Source organism: Nelumbo lutea, chromosome 3, assembly GCF_056320005.1.
Source record: "Nelumbo lutea isolate HS-2025 chromosome 3, American lotus-T2T, whole genome shotgun sequence".
NCBI classification, from domain to species: domain Eukaryota; kingdom Viridiplantae; phylum Streptophyta; class Magnoliopsida; order Proteales; family Nelumbonaceae; genus Nelumbo; species Nelumbo lutea.
The window spans coordinates 83448965-83457087 of record NC_142686.1 but is presented as its reverse complement, the minus strand read 5'-3'; the positions used below and the strand labels follow the sequence as shown (position 1 = coordinate 83457087).

Below are 8123 nucleotides of genomic sequence, written 5' to 3'. Positions count from 1 at the left end.
CACAAAAGGAGAATTTTTAATTGCACCACTGACTTGTTGACCCAGAGGGCAGTTCGACCTCTGACTCGGGTTGTAAAACACTGATTCTAGTGTTAAATGTCGAAACTTCTGAACCTGCCCACTTTAATTGAAATGGGTGTAATTAACCGATCCGAACTATTATTGAGTTAGCCGCTGTCCCTACGTATTGGTATCTATAAGAGGCCTCACAAGCTCCCCGGAATTCGCAGTCAAGGAGAGGAGCCACTTGAGCAACCAATCTGATCATCTGTCGACTCTTGCCTTCAAAAAAGAGAGAAGGATTTGAAATGGGTACTTTCATTCTTCCATCATCAACTCTTATGGGAGCTCTAATCATGGTGATGAGCACATTGTGGCCCCTGCCGGAGCTCATAGTTGCCGAGTATTCAGGAAAAACTATATATTACAAATTCGATGTATGTATTACAGTACTGAATTAATGCCAATGAATAGCTAATAATAATTAATCAAAAATTTTTTATCATTTAATTTGCACTTACATTAATGTTTAATTTGCTCAATTTGAGTTCTTTTACAGATCAAGTTGCAAACTGTGACACGGCTATGCCACACAAAGAGCATCGTGACTGTCAACGGCCAGTTTCCCGGGCCTCAGATCACGGCTCAAGAGGGTGACCGGTTATTAATTGAGGTGGTTAACCATGTTCCGAGCAATATCACCTTGCACTGGTAAGTCATCTCTCTGCTGCACTACTTAGGTCGTCCAATCTCGATCATCAAATCTCTCTAGGCTCTAGCTAGTACAAAATATGGACTTTGTTAAAAATTGTTTAATTTATGTTCTGATGGGTTGGTGAATGGTAAACAGGCATGGAATTCGACAGCTTGGGAGCGGATGGGCGGACGGGCCAGCATATGTGACTCAGTGTCCCATACAAACCGGCCAGACCTACGTATACAACTTCACCATTATCGGGCAAAGAGGGACTCTTCTCTGGCACGCTCATATTTCATGGCTGAGGTCGACCCTCTATGGACCCATTATCATTATTCCAAAGCCCGATGATTCCTACCCCTTCGCTAATCCCTACAAGGAGGTCCCCATCATCTTGGGTAACTAACTGTTAATTAACTCACTCATCACCGGCCGGCCAACGAGATGTGTCATGTGTGCATGTGAAATTGAGCTATATTTATATTGATTATCCGGCCTTATCATTCTTCTGAACATCAGCTTTGATTTGATGATTTCAAGGGGAGTGGTGGAATGGAGACCCTGAGGCAATCATCAGCGAAGCTTTGCAGGCCGGACGTGGCCCCAATTTCTCCGACGCATACACCATTAATGGGTTACCAGGCCCATTATACAACTGCTCCGCCAAAGGTTATTAACCTATAGCTATCTACCTCCCTACAATTATCAGTCCATTTCCACTACGTACGTACTTACCAGATTTAATTAGCTAGCTAGGTGTGAATGATAAAATTAATTAAGCAGAAGCTAGCTAGCCAACATCGATCAATAGTCAATACTCCTGATCAGCGAATCAGAATTTGTTGTTCGATCCATTAATCCCGGTTTGTTTGCCAGATACATTCAAGCTGACGGTGAAGCTTGGGAAGACTTGCCTCCTTCGAATGATCAACGCTGCGCTCGATGAGGAATTATTCTTCAGCATCGCCAACCACTCCCTCACCATTGTCGAGGTTGATGCCGTCTACATCAAGCCATTCCACACCGACACTCTCCTCATTGCACCAGGACAAACCACCAACGTCCTTCTTGAGACCAAGCCTGACTACCCCAAAGCCACATTCTTCATGGCCGCACGGCCGTATTTCACCGGCTCGGGAACCTTCGATAACTCAACCGCTGCCGGAATCCTAGAGTACGAATACCAAGCTCCATCCATTAATTCTCCTTCACTGATCAGCATCTCACCGAAGGATATACCGCTCTTAAAACCATCCCTTCCTCCCTTGAACGATATCGCCTTGGTCACTAGCTTTCAAAAGAGTTTGCGCAGCTTGGCTACAACTCAATTTCCACGTAACGTCCCTCAGACTGTCGACAGGCGGTTCTTCTTCACGGTAGGCTTTGGGACGAGACCTTGCCCTAAGAACCGAACCTGCCAGGGGCCCAATGGCGCCCAGTTCTCGGCTTCAGTGAACAATGTCTCCTTTACACTCCCCACCACAGCTCTGCTGCAGGCTCATTTCTTTGGACAAGCGAATGGTATCTACACCACTGACTTCCCTACAAATCCGCCCCACACGACACAATCGTGAACTGTGGCACCAAAGTAGTGGAGCTGGCTTTCAACACTAGCGTGGAGCTGGTGATGCAGGACACTAGCCTACTTGGTACTGATAGTCACCCTCTCCACCTCCATGGCTTCAACTTCTTCGTCGTGGGCCAAGGCTTTGGCAACTATGATCCCAACAAACACCCGCCCAACTTCAACCTTGTCGATCCTGTCGAGAGAAACACTGTGGGTGTACCGTCCGGCGGTTGGGTTGCAGTTCGGTTCTTGGCTGACAATCCAGGTGGGTAGTGTTTTCACTCACATACAGTATAAATTATACGTAAATTGTTGAAACCGGACCATTGCTAAAACCTCTCCCCTACACCCTCTTTGTTCGAATCTTCTGAGAGAAAGTCCAAAATACGCATTCAGTTACTACCCAGGCTAGGAACTGAGAACAATTGATTCGAAGGGCAATTTTAGAAAATAAATCAATTTCAGAAAAAAAAAGAGATTGGAAGGATATTTTAGACATTTTCGTGCCTCTGTTTTAGAGGATCCTAACCGAAGGAGGTGATCACCAATCTTTGAGAAAGTTTCAACAACAACTAGAAAATTTAGGTGAGATTTCTGCAATTTATCTTAAATTGTAAATAAGATATATAATGTAAGGGTGACAATTTTTTTATGGCTGAAGAAAAAAAAAAGGGTAAATTAGAGGAGCCCTACAAGCAAAAACTCTAGCTAAATAACATCCAGCCAATGTTTAGAGAACCGGGCTGGGTATAGAACCGGAGAAAGGAGAGGTTCACGGGTCAAGTTTGATTGGGTCAAACCGTGATAACATGGCAAATACATGTATATACTTCGGGTCATAAATATCATGTATAACGTATTTTGCAATTTTTAATGTATTTAAATATGGTGGATGGATGGTAAATTTATTAATTTTTTAAAAACAAATGACTAAGGTTCAAGTTTTTTGACTTACATTTTTTTAAAATATGTGCATAATAATATAATATATATAATAAATAATCATTATTAAGCATAAGTAAAGAGGTTGATGAGTGGTAATTAAGTAATTTGTGAAAATAAGAAATCTTGAATTCAAATCTTGTTAATAAATATTTTAAAATTTCACTTATATATAAACCCGCTATTTTATGAAACTGGAACTGATTCACCAATTTTCCGGTTCAACCAGCCGACCAGTCAGTTTTAAGCGAGTTTTGAGCAAATCCGATTATTAGGGTATAATTGAACCGATGAGAATCCAGATCACGGTTTAACCAATTCAATCGATCGATCCAGTCCGATCCGATTTTCTAAACACTGCATCAAACCACATATTGGGAATTGAGAATATCTCCCATAAATATGCCTTGGGAGTGGATGTTCCCAATGTGCCCATGAATTCACGCACTTGCACAGTGTGTGTAGAGTATTTGCTGAACCTAACCCGAATTATTATTTTAATCAATGTTGAATTATTGGCTTGATCTCATTTAATTTTGATCTGTGACGACGTCTTAACGGGAGTGTTGGGGATTGAGGATGGCATGGGTTGTGATGGACGGAGAGCTCCCACGTCAAAAGCTTCCACCTCCACCGTCAGATCTTCCCAAATGTTAATCGTGATCTTTTAAACTGATGGTTTCAATATTGCAGTGTGATGACCTTCGAACTTGTTCATTGTACTTTTGTTCTTCCTCTTTATAAAAATTAACTTCCTTCTTGCTTTACCTTTCTTTCCCTCGAAAAGAGTGAGAAAAGAGAAACTATAAGAGAGTGGGCAAGTGTTTGTAATCTTGAGAGGCATGGGCTTTGTGAAGATAAATTAAAATTGAATGAATTTTGTGATTTAGACTTTGTAATTAATTTTAAATATTTTATTCATTTATTTCAATGATTAATAATGGCATTTAGGAAATTGGATTCTAAATATAGACAAGATTTTTGTGATGTCAAACTATAAGGGAGGTCTAAATAATTTTGAAAGGACATATACTGATACAGTTTATACAATGAAAATAAGTTATTTAAGTATGTTAGTTTTAGCCAAGGTATTTGGTCAAGCTACAGTGTGGATGTTTAAGTGATTAACACATTAATTTCGAGTTAATTTGAATTAAATAAAAGTAATTAATTTGAAATAGCAGGTCGAGTTCGGGGTGGAAATCATAATCCCCATACCCGGCCTCAATTACAATTAGGGTCAAGCTAGGGTGGAGACTCCAATCCCATCCTTGATGGGCTATGAATTAATTTCCAGTGTTTAGAAAACTGAACTGGACTGACCGGTTAAACCGTGACTAGGGCCTTGATTGGTTCGGTCATATCCCAATAACTAGATTTATTCAAAACTGACTGACCGGCCGGTTGAACTAGAAAATTCGTGAAGCAGTTCTGGTTTCATGAAACCGCCTAGGCCCATATACAAGTGAAATTTTAAAATATTGTTAACAAGATTTGAACTCAAGACCTCTTATTTTCATTGATTAATTAGGTAGTGTTTGATAAATCTAAAATGTGAAATCTGAAAAGTTAAAAAGATATTATTTGTGTATGAAATCTGAAAAGAAGCATAGGTTCTTTTCTACTTTTTAGAGGCTATGAATCGATAAGTTTGTTTACATTAGATCAACCCTTTACCGTTTGAAATTCATCGATTTTACTATTTTACCCCTAGAACATACTATTTGGAAATGTTGAGTTCAATTCGCATTATCTCATAAACAATAATTTTCAACTTCAAAATAACATTGAAACAATACGAATAAAAAGTAATAAATTCATAATTAAAAATTATTAATTAATAAATGAAATGATTAAATTTTAAAAAATAATTAATGACTAAAAAATATTAAAATAATTAATAATTAATAATTTATACAAATAAAAATTAAAATAATTGTTAAAAATTAATAAAATAATTAAAAATGACCAATTAATAATTAATAAATAACACAAGTAAGATTAATAAAAAACATTAAAACAATTAATACTTAAAAACTTAAAATAATTAATAATGAATAATTAGTAAAAATAATTTAATTAATTATTAATCCCTCATCGCTCCCTTGCTGCCCTTTCTTGATCCCCTGTCACAGACAAAGTACTCCTCTAAGGAACGATCGCTATTGGACCTCTCAAGACTGGAACCTTCCTACTAATTTCTTTCTTCTTTTCCTTGGACGATTTCTCCGCTGGCAAAATGCTTTGCCTTCATTCGCTAAAAAGCACTAGCAGGAGCAGAATAACTGCATAAATCAGCATCATTACAAAGTTCAATCAGTTTCTCGTTCTCAACAACTAGGATAGACGTTGCGGGATTTTAATGGCGGAATCCCTAAAATAACACGTTGAAATGAGTTTTTGCTTCTCCCTTTCTCTCCCTATTCCCCATGATTTGTTTCGACGAGCAGAAATCTCTAGCTGAACTTAAATCCCATAAAGAATTAGAGAGTGAGAATTTCCGCTTCTGAGAGTTGTAGCGGCGGTGGCGAAAAGACAAAAGAGAGAAAAAGAGAACTATCGCTACTGAGAGTTGCATCGGTGGTGGTGGGAAGAAGAGAGAGAGAGAGAGAGGGAGAGAGAGATAACCGTCGCTGCTAAGGTTTGTAGCAGTGGTGGCAAAAAGATGGGGGAGAAAGAGGTCGAATGGGGCAGGGATATTTTTTACGTTAGGCCACATTTGAAACGTGTCAAGTGACAAGCCTGGGTCTTACAATTTCAAATATAAAAAAACTTTTCAGATCATATTTCAGATGCAACACCAAACAAACATTGTGTCTGAAAAGCAGATATTTCTGACTTTAGAGATTTGAAAAGTGATATATAATGCCACCTTAATTACCAGTAATACATCAATTTTCTTATACTAGTTATGGCTATTTATTATACATATACGTTATTATGATCGTTGGAGTCAAGTGTTGGAGAGGGGTTGGACCAAGCTTGAGAAGAGGGCTCAAGCGAGGTCACTCAAGGGAAGGAAAGCTAGAGGGCAAGAATGGACTAGATCCTTTACCTTGAAGTTAGGCACCCCCTTTTATACTTGACCTACCATGGAGTGGTTGGAGGCTGTTAGAGATGGACAGCTAGGATCTCATTCGGCCAATGCTGTAGGCACCCACACTCTCGATGGTGTAGTGGTCGAGGTCAAGTGGCTTGTTGAACGGAAACCTCAACTTCGGCATTCTTCCTAGGGGTGTTAGATGGTTTATCGGGCGAAGGCCTTAGCTTGATTGAAGAGAGCATTACACAGTGGCATGGAGGCATTGGCCTCGACTGCCGAGAGCTCTACTTGGTCATCTGGTGGCAATTGCTTCCTTGTTGACTTCTCGCCTCTTTGGAGGATCGTAGTGGGCCAAGAGCGCAGGGCCGTATCTAACATGCGTGTGAGGCATCCACATTCATCAGTTGTGCTCTATACAGACGTTGTTGTGAATCCATAGCGGGATGGGCATCGGAATTGATTGGTCATGATCGTGCACAAAACAGCTGGTGGGTCGCCCAACTTGGGTTGCTTTGGACTCAAGTTCGTTGGTTGGACCAGCTAATTCCTTCAGCGCCGGTCGATTTGGGTTGTCAGGTCGACGACTCTGCAACCGTTGGATTGAAGCAATTTGAGTTGTACGTTTTCCTTCAAATAGGGCCGCTGGTTGAAGCAACTCCCTATCATTTGCTCACTTCTGCTTGTGCTTCCACAAGTCTCGGACACCAACCAACCGATTCCTTAGTTTTCTCCTTCACCTTCACCATGTTAGTTAAGGGACTTCTCTTGGAACCATGTCATACTTAAACTTTGGTCCCGAGTGCTATGACCTTCCTAACCTCTCTAACACTAGCACTCCAAGTTCCACCTCATCTAGCAGCAAGGACACCGGCAATGAATCCGAGAGCTCCCCTCGGGTGCCTAGAGTCCAGGTACCAAGGGAGAGGACCGCCCCTGGAGGTGCCAAGTGCAACCAGTGGGTAAGGAATCTCTCAATGAATATGAGGTCAAGGAGGGACACGCGATAGGGAATGCCTTAGCATGTCCTTAAGTGGTGAGCATGAGAAAAAGCCCGCTCACTTTGCCATTTGGGTTGGAAATGGAGTCACCACCCATTAGTTGTAGAAATGGAGGTGATGGGACCTCCGGGAAGGGTATTAAAATTATTTATAGCTTTGTAGTGACTCCAAAGATCTGGTATTAAAATTATTTATTTCGCCACCAGCTCTGCTAACCTCTTCAGATTCCGATTAAGCCATCACACCATACAAGAAAATGAAATGAGATAACAGAAAAAATAAAAGAAAATAAAAGAACAACGAAACACAGAAGAGACGCTAAGAGAGCTTAATTACCTGCTTGGGTTTCGCCATGAAGTGCGACTTAAACAGAGCACAATAATCCCAATGATGATAACTATGAATGATTGTAATAAGATCTTGATCTATGTTATATTTTGGCCTGAATCAACGGACGATGTAGGGGAAAAACTCTGTCCTGATGTGGTCTGAGCATAGTAGCTCAAGTGATGGCTGCGACAAGAGGATGAAGAGATCCGTAAAAATGGTGAGAAGAATCACTGAAGAAACAATGAAGGATTGCTCTGAGTGTTGCCGCTGTGAAGAACTTTCCGCTATTCAAATATCGCTGAGTAGTGAGCTTGCTGATGACGGATAATGTTTTCTCCTAATCGGAAAAGAGAGGAAGAGAAGGGAGAAAATCAATAAGAAGAAGGAGGAAAAGAAGAGGAAGGGGGAGTGTGGAGAGAGAGGTAGAGCGGAAGTGGGTTGGTTGGGCGCCGGTGCTCCGCCTCTGCCTTCGAACAAGGAGATGAATCCCGTTCGAAAAAGGGGAGAAGGTGAATAGTGGATCCCTCGAATAAGAAAGAAAGGCAT

The 8123-nt window shown here is 40.7% G+C and overlaps 1 long non-coding RNA gene and 1 pseudogene across 2 annotated transcripts; one reads left to right on the top strand and one right to left on the bottom strand.

The window, feature by feature from the left end:
* The first annotated feature begins 229 nt into the window (after positions 1–229).
* Positions 230–2762, top strand: LOC148866129 (laccase-17-like; annotated as a pseudogene). The gene is made up of 5 exons (XR_016110282.1): positions 230–437; positions 560–711; positions 851–1095; positions 1238–1366; positions 1574–2762. The product of XR_016110282.1 is annotated as a laccase-17-like (transcript).
* A 1940-nt stretch (positions 2763–4702) lies between these two features.
* Positions 4703–8123, bottom strand: LOC148866128 (uncharacterized). The gene is made up of 2 exons (XR_016109196.1): positions 7584–8123; positions 4703–5491 (listed from the first exon to the last, which is right to left on the bottom strand). It is a non-coding gene; the product is annotated as an uncharacterized LOC148866128 (long non-coding RNA).